The 13,391-nt window shown below is 42.8% G+C and overlaps 1 long non-coding RNA gene across 1 annotated transcript; it reads right to left on the bottom strand.

Moving 5' to 3' along the window:
* On the bottom strand, positions 1-12,317 carry LOC116985997. The gene is made up of 4 exons (XR_004415386.1): positions 12,045-12,317; positions 2,612-2,616; positions 1,173-1,175; positions 1-25 (listed from the first exon to the last, which is right to left on the bottom strand). It is a non-coding gene; the product is annotated as an uncharacterized LOC116985997 (long non-coding RNA).
* Positions 12,318-13,391: the final 1,074 nt, after the last annotated feature.

Below are 13,391 nucleotides of genomic sequence, written 5' to 3'. Positions count from 1 at the left end.
AATATTCGATATCATCTCTAAAACACTTAAAATTCAACTCGAGTCAGATGCAAAACAAATAATTTTAGGAATGTCAGAGGGCTGTTCTAATTTAACGACATTCCGAGACGTTTCCTTCACTACGGTTTAATAACTGTAAATAGACTTATACTCAAATTCTGGAAAAAGATAACAGTCCCCACAGTGAAGATGTGGATCACAGAAATGACCGAGACACCACATCTAGAAAAAATTAGGCTTGTTCTGGCTGATAAATCAGACCAATTCTCCAAAACATGGTCTCCTTTCACTGAATTTCTTCAACAATAGAATGGTTGAACACAAATTTAAAACCAATGCTTGGGATGGGTAAGCAGGGGGGGTGGAGGGGGAAAGGGGAAGACATATCTCCGTTTTTTTTTTCTTTTCTCTTTTTTTTTCTTCTCGCACTTCTTTGGCTGTTCAGGGGTCTTTTTTTCTATCTTTCTTCTTTTTCTTCATTCTTTTCTTTTTACTTTTTTTCCGATTCGTGTATCAATTTATAAAATGTTAAAAATGAAGCTGTACGAAAATTGTATAATTGCTATGCTGATTGCTTTATTCTTGTACAATTTCTTCTAATAAAATAAACATTATATTAAAAAAACATTGCCCCTCCGGTTCCAGTTATCGGGATATCGTGCCCGTTGTCACCCCCTCCTCCCACCCCGGTCCCGTCAGGGCAAGGAGCCTCTCACCTGCAGGACGTCTCAGAGAAGACTTCTGCTGTCCAGAAAACAGGATTGGCGCTGAACTACCTGCTGGGAAGAACGAGAACAGAAGGAGGTTGAAGCTGAGGTAACTCCAGCGACATCGAGCTGTGGCTGACATCCCAAACCCCAAGAGGCTCACTGCACCGTCAGGCTCCGTCTCACCACTGAGGCTTCGTCACCCACCCAAAATAGCAGATGGAGGTGGGGTGGTGGGAGGCACTGAGGATCAGTGCAAAGTGAGCACAGCACACCTACTACCCAAAACATGGCAGCTATCCCAGAAAACCCTTTCTCAACTCCAAAAATTTCCCTTCAGAATTGTTAACGAAAAGTTTAGATATCTCTGAGTTTACGTGACTAGAAAACACTCCTCTCTATTTAAAACAAATTTCCCATCATTAATTACTAAATTATATGCCTACATTCAATTTTGGAAAACACTTCCTATCTCCCTTATAGGTAGAGTAAATGCCATAAAGATGATCTTCCTTCCGCAACTCCTATATTTATTTCAATCAATACCGATATATCTCCCCAAAAGTTTTTTAAAAATTTGATTCTACTCTCACTAACTTTATTTGGGATGACAAAACCTATAGAATACATAAAAGACATTTGTGCAAATTCAAAGAAAACGGAGGATTAGCTCTTCCTAACTTTATTTTCTACTACTGGGCGACTAACATTAAAAATATAATCTTCTGGTTGGACGATACATGTCAACAGGTAAATTGGTTAAAAATGGAGAGGGAAGATTGTTTGCCTTTTAACATGGGCTCGATTCTTCTATCTCCAATACATCTGAATAAGTCAACGTATGAGCAAAATCCGATAATACACAGTACCCTACGTATCTGGAAACAGTTGAAATTAAGTCTTAAACTGAGAAATTTGTCTCTCCTTCTGCCTATTGCTAACAATCCCTCATTTAAACCGTCTACTTTAGATAGGGTGTTTGTTCAATGGAAAAACCTAGGAATTAATACTGTGGGAGCTCTATAAGAAGGGGACTTTCTTTTCTTTTCAAGAACTACAGGAGAAATGTCACTTGAACGCAAACAATCTTTTTAGATACCTTCAAATCCGAGATTATGTGAAAACATACACACGATTGTCCTTTTATGAGTACAGATATATTAGACGATTGTTTGAATAGACATGCCGATACAAGTAAGTTGATATCTTACATTTATAACAGTCTCTCAAATGTTGATACCCCACCTTCTGAGATTTATAGGTGAGCATGGGAAGACGAGTTGGGTTTATCTATTTCAAAAGATATATGGGAGGAAAGCCTACTATACATACATTACTGTTCTTTAAATGTAAGGCATTGCCTGATATATTGCATAAGTTATACTATTCAAAGACCAGATTGAATAAGATCTTCCCAACTGTCTCCCCTATCTGTGATAAATGTCACCTCCAAGAAGCTACCTTAACCCATTCCTTCGCTTCCTGTATAAAAAAACAAAATTTCTGGATGGGAATATTCGATATCATCTCTAAAACACTTAAAATTCAACTTGAGTCAGATGCAAAACAAATAATTTTAGGAATGTCAGAGGGCTGTTCTAAGTTAACGACATTCCAAAGACGTTTCCTTGACTACAGCTTAATAACTGTGAATAAACTTATACTTAAATTCTGGAAAAAGATAACAGTCCCCACAGTGAAGATGTGGATCAGATGACTGAGACACTACATCTAGAAAAAATTAGGCTTGTTCCGGCTGATAAATCAGACTAATTCTCCAAAACATGGTCTCCTTTCACTGAATTTCTTCAACAACAGAATGGTTGAACACAAATTTAAAACCGATGCGTGGGATGGGGGGGGGTAATTGTGTAATTGTTATGCCGATTGCTTTATGTTTGCACAATTGCTTCTAATAAATTTTACTTCGGTGTCACGTGAGTGATTCCGTGAAGAAGCCCCGCCAGTCCGCATGCGCATCATTATGTCTGACGCTTGGCGCAACGACGGGCTGGCAGGGCGCAGTTCCACCAGCGCTGTTAAAAACCCGCAGGTAAGATTTTAAAACTTTACTGTGGTCGGCTTTTGCGGTCTGTGAGGCTTGTTACAGGAGCGAGCAGGACCATGGAAAGGACGCTTAAGGGAAGGCCGAGGCGCGGCGCCGGCCGAACAGCTGTAGAAGACCGCAGGAGTGCGGGCAGCGGGCGGGCGCCCATCTCACTGGCAGCACAGCCAGCGGCGTCTATTCAGGTGCCAACTGAGAGCACCGTGGCTACTCCTGTGGGGAGGAAAGCCACAAAAAAGTCAGTAAGGCCCGTGGACTCCGATGAGTCGGGCCAGGATTCCCTTCCCACTAGCAGCGACTTCTGTGGACGTCTGGCAAAGATGGAGCACCTGATGGAGAGGATGCTCCATCGCGACATGCTCCAGGAGGAGCTTTATATCCGTGAGTCACCCCATGGGCCCGTGGCAGCAGCTTCTGTTCAAGAGCTGTATAGGGAAGATCTGCTCCATGAAGAGGAGCCTTATATCCATGGGTCTTCTTGGGGGCCCATGGCAGGAGCACCTATAGAAGGGCTGCATAATATCTCCCTCATGGAGGAGATGAGCTTACCAGGGCAGTTTTGTTCTGACCCTGAGGTTGGAGGTATTGCAGAGCAGCATACCCCAAGGCATGGAAGCCAAGAACCAGGGGTGCCAGGCATGGCATCGAAACTTGCCATACCAACAGGGACTGGTGAGCCGTTGGAAGATGACCTGGCTAGTACCATCAATTACATGGCCTCCCATCAGTTGCAAGATTTGATGATGGAGGAAATGGCAAATAAATATGAGACACCCGCTAACTGTGCCTCAATCAAGGTGCCTACGGTTAATCATGCCATCTGGGGGCACATGGGTGCAAGCATTAGAACCCAGGAATTAAGGCTCCAAAAGATCCTAAAGCTGCTTTGGTCTGGCATTACTGCCTTTGCAAGATGGGTCGATGGGGTGCCCCTGTCTGAGGTACAGCAGGATGCTTTGGCCCTTATGTGCTATGCACTTTTTGAGATAAACTGTCTCCGGGAGAGTGCGATACGGCCAACTCTAAACCCAAAATTTGCAGCTTTGTGCAAGGCAAGCAATGTACAGCCGCCGAATCTGGGTTGTTCGGTGAGGACCTGTCCAAACAGGTCAAAGAGCTCGATGATGAGGCAAAGACGGTCAGCCTCATTAAAGCACAGCCGGCCGGTAAAATTCAGTTTCGGCGGTTGCACCCTTATAGACAGTTCACTGAGGCTGGTTCGGGTCAAGGACCAAACCGGGCTTTGCCATCCGTGCACAATTGGCGTATTCCAACGTTCATTCCCTCCAGAACTCGGAGGCAATAGTATCCACCAACGACTATGGAGGTAGGTGGATCTGGTTCTGTTCAGGTCATATGTGGATCAGTCACAGGTTGGGGGAAGATTGCATTGGTTCTTCAATGAATGGTGCTGCATAACATCAGATTTGTTTATACTGGACAGTATCCAGGGGTTCCGAATTGAGTTCCTTTTCAAATTGCGTCCACCTACGCAACGTACACCAAGTCGGACCTTGGTTTTTTCACAACAAGAGTCTTTACAGGTAAAAGCTGAAATTGAAACATTACTTCAAAAAGGGGTAATTGAGAAGTCGGTTCATTAATCTCACCAATTTGCGTCTAATATATTTCCTAGACAAAAGAAGGATGGTGGGTGTCGAGTCATTCTTGATCTAACTCGACTTAACTCCTATGTCCAGTATAAACATTTCAAAATGGAAACTTTTGTTACTGCTAAACAACTGGTTTCCAAAGGATGCTATATGGCATGTATAGATCTGAAAGATGCGTATTATTCAGTACCGATTCATTACGATCACCGGAGATATTTGAAATTTAGCTGGATGAGACAATTGTGGCAGTTTAAAGCGTTGCCTATTGAGTTAACCTCAGCTCCTAGACTATTTACAATGTTATTGAAACCGGTATTGGGTTTACTCCGGGCTCAGAATCATATTGTGATGGCCTATTTGGATGATGTTCTAATCATAGGCAAGATTCAGGAATCAGCTGAATTATCTGTTTCAGCTACTAAACTCATGTTGGAGAGGTTGGGGTTTCTCATCCATCCAGCTAAATCCAAATTGATACCATCTAGAATCATTGATTATTTGGCTTTCACGATTAATTCAACTCACATGTCAGTGACTCTGCCTCAAGGCAAGAGATTAGAATTAATACAAGCTTGTAGCAATCTCGTTGATGAGCAACAATCCTCCATCCGACAGGTGGCTAGTGTAAATGGCAAATTAGTGGCTGCTTTCCCTGGAGTACAATTTGAGCCTTTACATTATCAAAATTTACAACGTGCTAAGGAACAGGCACTCAAAACACATGCAGGTCATTTCAATAGACTCATGCGGTTGCCAGTTGAAGCCATTACTGAGTTACAATGGTGGATAACGAATGTCTCGCTTTGCTCTAGTAACATTTTGATTAATCAACCTTCAGTTGTCTTACAAACTGATGTTAGTGCCTTGGGATGGGGAGCCACTGATACCAATGCTAGCTGCGGCGGCAGATGGAATGTGCATGAGGCATTAATTCTTTAGGTGCATGGTATTAATTATTTAGAGTTGCTGGGAGCATTCTATGGCTTAAAGGCGTATTGTTCTACTATGCACGATTTGCATGTTCAGCTTCAGATCGATAACACTACAGCAGTTGCATACGTCAATCACAAGGGTGGAATCTAGTTGGCATCCTGTGATAAGCCGGTTAACCTTATTTGGCATTGGTGTATTGCAAGAACAATCTGGATTTCAGCTATCTACTTACCAGGTAGATATAACATGGTGGCAGACACCAGTTCACGAAAACTCAATGACAACACAATTATATTGTCGCCCGGTATGGTTTGCCAGATATCGATTTGTTTGCATCCAGATTAAATCACCAGTTACCAAAGTATGTTTCATGGGAGCCAGACCCAGGGGCAGTAGCGGTAGATGCATTCTCGCTACACTGTGGTGGAATGTTCTTTTATGCATTTCCCCCATTTTGTCTCATCAGTCGGTGCCTGATTAAGATTGAGCAGGACTCCACCTCAGGCGTTTTGGTAGTCCCCGACTGACCTTCACAACCATGGTTCCCACTTGTTCTGAGACTAATCACACAGCCTTTTATGGTTGTCCCCAAATGCAGCTACCTGCTGGTTCACCCTGTGACAGGGGAAAGTCATCCTTTACATGATCGTATTAATCTATTGGTTTGCAGATTCTGACGAGACTGTTCCTGGAGCTCGGACTATCAGGTCATACGGTAGATGTGATTACTGCGGCCTGGAGGGATAGTACTAAGAAACAATACATATCTCATATCAAAAAATGAGAGAGGTTCTGCTTGCAGTCAAATGTATCTTATCACACTGCAAGCATACCTGATGTGTTGGAGTTCCTTGCCACTTTATATTTTGATGAGCGACTGAGCTACAGTGCTATCAATAGTGCCAGGAGTGCCTTATCGTCCTATTTATGGCAGGGATCGGGACAACATTCTGTTGGGTCTCATCCATTAATATCCCAGTTCATGAAGGGTATTTTTAACTGTAATCCTCCTAAGCCTAGGTATACGGAGATCTGGGATGTGAGTGTAGTTCTCACACTACTTCGTCAATGGGCTCCAATTACATCTCTGTCTTTGCAAAGACTCACTCTTAAAGTAGTCATGCTCATGGCGCTCGTTTCAGCGCAACGTGCCCAGACGTTGCAAAAGCTACGACTGGGCAGCATGGTTTCTTCTGTAAATAACATTACATTTTATGTTTATTATTTAATCAAGCAGAGCAGGCCAGGAATGTCAGGGATTAAATTGAGTTTTATGGCATACCCCATAGACCTACGGCCATGTGTAGTTACGCATCTACTGCAGTATATCAAAGTCACCAAGAGCCTTAGAGGCTCCGAAATTACGATGATCATCAGTCACAAAAAACCTCATAAGAAGGTGTCAGTACAGACCATTTCTAGGTGGCTGAAACAAGTTTTGGATTGTGCCGGAGTGGACAGTGATGTTTTTAAATCTCACACCACCAGGGCGGCATCAACATCGGCAGTGAGGACACTGGATGTCCCTTTAGACCAAATCTTCTGGGCAACAGGATGGTCTAATGAAGGGACATTTCAACGGTATTATAATAAACCTGTTAAGCTCTGTTTTGTAGCTTCCCCCTGAGAGAGAGGGGTAATTATTGTTTCTTTTGTTCATTAAAGCATTAACATTTGTAAGTTTGAATGATGTTTAAATGCATTATTTAATCATGCTGTGTCAACTGAGGCAGTGTGTTGTATGTTGTATCCACGGCATGAAATCAGAGTTTTGAAATCTTCACGGAATCACTCACGTGAATCCGAAGCAAAATAGTAAGATTAAACGAGAACTTACCAGTTTGAAGTTTGATCTTTATTTTATGAGGAGTTACGATGAATGATTACGTGCCCACCGCTCCCACCCTCATATTATAAAGGTTATCTGGTAGTTCTAATCTTTTAAGTCTTACTATGTTACTTCGACTGTTGTTACCTGTGATTTCACACCGCTGCTTTGAAGATTGACGCGCATGCGGACTGGCGGGGCTTCTTCACGTAATCGCTCATCGTAATTCCTCATAAAATAAAGATCAAACTTCAAACTGGTCAGTTCTCGTTTAATCTTACTATTAAACATTATATAAAAGAAACATTGCCCCTCCGGTTCCTGATATCGGGATGTCGTGCCCATTGGTACCCCCTCCTCCCACCCCGGCCCCGTCAGGGCAAGGAGCCACTCACCTGCAGGAAGATTCAGAGAAGTCTTCTGCTGTCCAGAAAACGGGATTGGCGCTGATCTACCTGCTGGGAAGAGCGAGAACAGAAGGAGGTTGAAGCTGAGATACCTCCAACGACATCGAGCAGTGGCTGACATCCCAAACCCCAAGAGGCTCACTGCACTGTCTGGCTCCGTCTCACCACTGAGGCTTCGTCACCCACCCAAAGTAGCAGATGGAGGTGGGGTGGGGGGAGGCAATGAGGATCAGTGCAAAGTGAGCACAGCACACCTACTACCCAAAACATGGCAGCTATCCCAGAAAACCCTTTCTCAACTCCAAAAATTTCCCTTCAGAATTGTTACCGAAACTTTTAGATATCTCGGAGTTTACGTGACTAGAAAACCTCCTCTCTATTTAAAACAAATTTCCCACCTTTAATCTATATTACTAAAAGTCTGATCTTGACCACTTTTGGCTCGCTGTGCTGTGATTTCCGAGGGAACGCCGCCACCAACAGCCCTCATTTTTGGCCACCTCGCTCAGATCCCCCCTCCGCCTTCCAGGACCAGAGGATTTTTCCCATCGATGCAAAATCAGAGGGATATTAATGTTTTTTATAAAATCGGCATTCTCTCTGCTGTCCCCGCTGGTGGGAGGGGGGAGGGACTATAAAACCCGGAAGTGGTGTGCCTCACTCAGTCTCTGCAAGATGGAGGAAGCCAGAGGGTCACGTCTCTCTGAGCTCTGAATAACACTGAACACATGTCTACTAAACTGTGAGTGCCCTTAATGTGGTTTGAAAATTAAAATATGGTTGGTTTGAAGTAAAAATGCTCTGCAAATGGTTGTTTGGGTTGAAGTAAAAATGTACTGCAAATGGTTGTTTGGGTTGAGGTAAAAGAGCACTGCAAATGGTTGTTTGGGTTGAAGCAAAAATGCACTGCAAATGGTTGTTTGGGTTGAAGTAAAAATGCACTGCAAATGGTTGTTTGGGTTGCAGTATAATGCACTGCAAATTGTTGTTTGGGTTGAAGTAAAATTGCACTGCAAATGGTTGTTTGGATTGAAGTAAAAATGCACTGCAAATGGTTGTTTGGGTTGAAGTTAAAATGCATTGCAAATGGTTGTTTGGTGAGTTTTTGGGTTGAAGTAAAAATGCACTTCAAATGGTTTTTTTTTGGTTTGAAGTAAAAATGCACTGCAAATGGTTGTTTGGGGGGGGGGGGTTGGGGTTGAAGTAAAAATGCACTTCAAATGGTTTGTTTGGGATTTTTGGGTTGAAGTAAAAATGCACTGCAAATGGTTGGTTTGGGGATTTTTGGGTTGAAGTTAAAATTGATTGCAAAGGGTTGTTTGGGTTGAAGTTAAAATTGATTGCAAAGGGTTGTTTGGGTTGAAGTAAAAATGCACTGCAAATGGTTGTTTGGGTTGAAGTAAAAATGCACTGCAAATGGTTGTTTGGGTTGAAGTAAAAATGCACTGCAAATGGTTGTTTGGGTTGAAGTAAAAAGCACTGCAAATGGTTGTATGGGTTGAAGTAAAAATGCACTGCAAATGGTTGTATGGGTTGAAGTAAAAATGCACTGCAAATGGTTGTTGGGGGGGTTGGAGTTGAAGTAAAAATGCACTTCAAATGGTTTGTTTGGGATTTTTGGGTTGAAGTAAAAATGCACTGCAAATGGTTGGTTTGGGGATTTTTGGGTTGAAGTTAAAATGGATTGCAAAGGGTTGTTTGGGTTTTTTTTGCTTGAAGTGAAAAGGCACTGCAAATGGTTGTTTGGGTTGCAGTATAATGCACTGCAAATGGTTGTTTGGGTTGAAGTAAAAATGCTCTGCAAATGGCTGTTTGGGGGGTTTTGGGGTTGAAGTAAAAATGCACTGTAAATGGTTGTTTGGGGGGGTCTTGGGTTGAAGAAAAAATGCATTGCAAATGGTTGTTTGGGGGGGTTTGGGGTTGGAGTAAAAATGCATTGCAAATGGTTGAAGTATAAATTGACTGCAAATGGTTGTTTCGGTTGAAGTAAAAATGCGCTGCAAATGGTTGTTTGGGGGGGGGGTTGGGTTGAAGAAAAAATGCATTGCAAATGGTTGTTTGGGGGGGTTTGGGGTTGGAGTAAAAATGCACTGCAAATGGTTGTTTGGTGAGTGTTTGGGTTGAAGTAAAAATGCACTGTAAATGGTTGTTTGGGGGGGTTTGGGGTTGGAGTAAAAATGCACTGCAAATGGTTTGTTTGGGGATTTTTGGGTTGAAGTAAAAATGCACTGCAAATGGTTGTTTGGGTTTTTTTGGGTTGAAGTGAAAAGGCACTGCCAAGGGTTGTTTGCGGTTTTTTTGGTTGAAGTGAAAAGGCGCTGCAAATGGTTGTTTGGGGGGGGGGGGTTGGGTTGAATTTAAGTCAAAAGGCACTGCAAAGGGTTGTTTGGGATAAGGGGGGGTTTGGGTTGAAGTGAAATGGCACTGCAAAGGTTTGTTTGTGGGGGGGGGGGGGTTGAAGTGAAAAGGCACTGCAAAGGGTTGTTAGGTGGGGTTTGGGTTTAAGTGGAAAGGCACTGCAAAGGGTTGTTTGGGGGGGGGTGGGGTTGGGTTGAAGTGAAAATACACTGAAAAGGGTTGTTTGGTGTAAGGGGGGGTTTGGGTTGAAGTGAAATGGCACTGCAAAGGTTTGTTTGTGGGGGGGGGTTGGGTTGAAGTAAAAATGCACTGCAAATGGTTGTATGGGGGGGGGGGGGTTGGGTTGAAGTAAAATTGCACTGCAAAGGGTTGTTTGGGGTGGGTGGGTTGGTGAAAAGGCAACAGAAAAGGCTCTGTCTGAGCTGTGAATCAACTGAACACACTGAATGTCTACTGAACTGTCAGTATGATGTTTTGTGTGGTTTTATGGAGGTTTTATTGTGGTTTCCCCTTGCTTGAAATGGTAAGAAACTGCATTTGAATGTGGTGGCCTTGCACCCTGCATGAAATGGTATGAAACTGCATTTGAATGTGGTGTCGTTGCACCCTGCTTGAAGTGGTATGAAACTGCAATTGAATTTGGTGGCCTTGCACCCCGCTTGAAGTGGTTGGAAACTGCACTTGAATTTGGTGGCCTTGCACCCTGCTTGAAGCGGTAGGAAACTGAACCTGAATTTGGTGGCCTTGCACCCTGCTTGATGTGGTATGAAACTGCGCTTGAATTTTGTGGCCTTGCACCCTGCTTGAAATGGTAGGAAAATGGATTTGAATTTGGTGGCCTTGCACTCTGCTTGAAATGGAATTTCAAGAAATAGCCGTGAGTCAACTCCCAGCCCACCAGCCGTGAGTGAGCTGCCAGCACATCAGGCTTGAGGGAGTGAGCTGCCACCCCAAGAATCCTTTTCGCAGTCTATACTAGTCCTCTGGAGATCAGTAGTCCCTGCAGCCAACAACACCCATACAAGCGCTCAAGAAAGCCCCCCCCCCACTAATATTGGTGGAGAGGTGGAACATTGCATCGGCGGACCAGCCCTCCCGTGTGAACATGGGATCCAACGGGTCCCACTTAGTCTAGTTACTAAACTATATGCTTACATTCAATTTTGGAAAACACTTCCTATCTCCCTTATAGGTAGAGTAAATGCCATAAAGATGATCTTCCTTCCACAACTCCTATATTTATTTCAATCAATATATCGCCCCAAAAGTTTTTTTTTTTAAATTGATTCTACTATCACTAACTTTATCTGGGACTACAAAACCCATAGAATACATAAAAGACATTTGTGCAAATCCAAAGAAAACGGAGGATTAGCTCTTCCTATCTTTCTTTTCTACTACTGGGCGACTAACATTAAAAATATAATCTTCTGGTTGGACGATACATGTCAACAGGTAAATTGGTTAAAAATGGAGAGGGAAGATTGTTTGCCTTTTAACATAGGCTCGATTCTTCTAACAGCAATACATCTGAATAAGTCAACGTATGAGCAAAATCCGATAATACACAGTACCCTACGTATCTGGAAACAGTTGAAATTAAGTCTTAAATCGAAAAATTTGTCTCCCCTTCTGCCTATTGCTAACGATCCTCGTTTAAACCCTCGTTTAAACCTTCAAATCCGAGATTATGTACACACATATACACGATTGTCCTTTTATGGGTACAGATATATTAGACGATTGTTTGAATAGACATGCCGACACAAGTAAGTTGATATCTTACATTTATAATACTCTCTCAAATGTTGATACCCCACCTTCTGAGATTTATAGGTGAGCATGGGAAGACGAGTTGGGTTTATCTATTTCAAAAGATATATGGGAGGAAAGCCTACTATACATACATTACTGTTCTTTCAATGTCAGGCATTGCCTGTTACAATTCAAAATATTGCATATGTTATACTATTCAGACAAAATTGAATAAGATCTTCCCAACTGTCTCCCCTATCTGTGATAAATGTCACCTCCAAAAAGCTACCTTAACCCATTCCTTCGCATCCTGTATAAAAATACAAAATTTCTGGATGAGAATATTTGATATCATCTCTAAAACACCTAAAATTCAACGAGTCAGATGCAAAACGAATAATTTTAGGAATGTCAGAGGGCTGTTCTAAGTTAACGACATTCCAAAGACGTTTCCTTGACTACGGCTTAATAACTGTGAAAAAACTTATACTCGAATTCTGGAAAAAGATAACAGTCCCTACAGTGAAGATATGGATCACAGAAATGACCGAGACATTACATTTAGAAAAAATTAGGCTTGTTCTGGCTGATAAATTAGACCAATTCTCCAAAACATGGTCTCCTTTCACTGAATTTCTTCAACAACAGAATGGTTGAACACAAATTTAAAATCATTTTGCATTTGAAGATTGACGCGCATGCGCAATCTTCAAACTCCTCATAAAATAAAGATCAAACTTCAAACTGGTAAGTTCTCGTTTAATCTTACTATTAAACATTATATAAAAAAAACATTGCCCCTCCAGTTCCTGTTATCGGGATGTCGTGCCCGTTGTTACCCCCTCCTCCCACCCAGGCCCCGTCAGGGCACGGAGTCACTCACCTGCAGGAAGATTCAGAGAAGACTTCTGCTGTCCAGAAAACGGGATTGGCGCTGATGTACCTGCTGGGAAGAGCGAGAACAGAAGGAGGTTGAAGCTGAGGTAACTCCAACGACATCGAGCTGTGGCTGACATCCCAAATCCCAAGAGGATCACTGCACCGTCTGGCTCCGTCTCACCACTGAGGCTTCGTCACCCACCCAAAGTAGCAGATGGAGGTGGGGTGGGGGGAGGCACTGAGGATCAGTGCAAAGTGCCACCGCCATTTTTGGCCACCTCGCTCAGATCCCCCTCCGCCTTCCAGGACTGGAGGATTTTTCCCATCGATGAAAAATCAGAGAGATATTAAAAAAACATTTTTAATCGCCATTCTCCCTGCTGGTGGGAGGAGGGAGGGACTATAAAACCCGGAAGTGGTGTGCCTCACTCAGTCTCTGCAAATGGAGGAAGCCAGAGGGTCACGTCTCTCTGAGCTCTGAATAACACTGAACACATGTCTACTAAACTGTGAGTGTCCTTAATGTGGTTTGAAAATGAAAATATGGTTGGTTTGAAGTAAAAATGCACTGCTAATGGTTGTTTGGGGGGGTTTGGTGTTGAAGTATAAATGCACTGCAAATGGTTTGTTTGGGGATTTTTGGGTTGAAGTAAAAATGGATTGTAAATGGTTGTTTGGGGTTTTTTGGGTTGTAGTTAAAAGGCACTGCAAATGGTTGTTTGGGTTGAAGTAAAATGCGCTGCAAATGGTTGTTTGGGTTGAAGTAAAAATGCACTGCAAATGGTTGTCTGGGTTGAAGTAAAAACGCACTGCAAATGGTTGTTTGGGTTGAAGTAAAAATGCACT

The sequence above is a fragment of the Amblyraja radiata genome, chromosome 2 (assembly GCF_010909765.2).
Source record: "Amblyraja radiata isolate CabotCenter1 chromosome 2, sAmbRad1.1.pri, whole genome shotgun sequence".
NCBI classification, from domain to species: domain Eukaryota; kingdom Metazoa; phylum Chordata; class Chondrichthyes; order Rajiformes; family Rajidae; genus Amblyraja; species Amblyraja radiata.
This window is presented reverse-complemented; position numbering and strand designations above follow the sequence as displayed.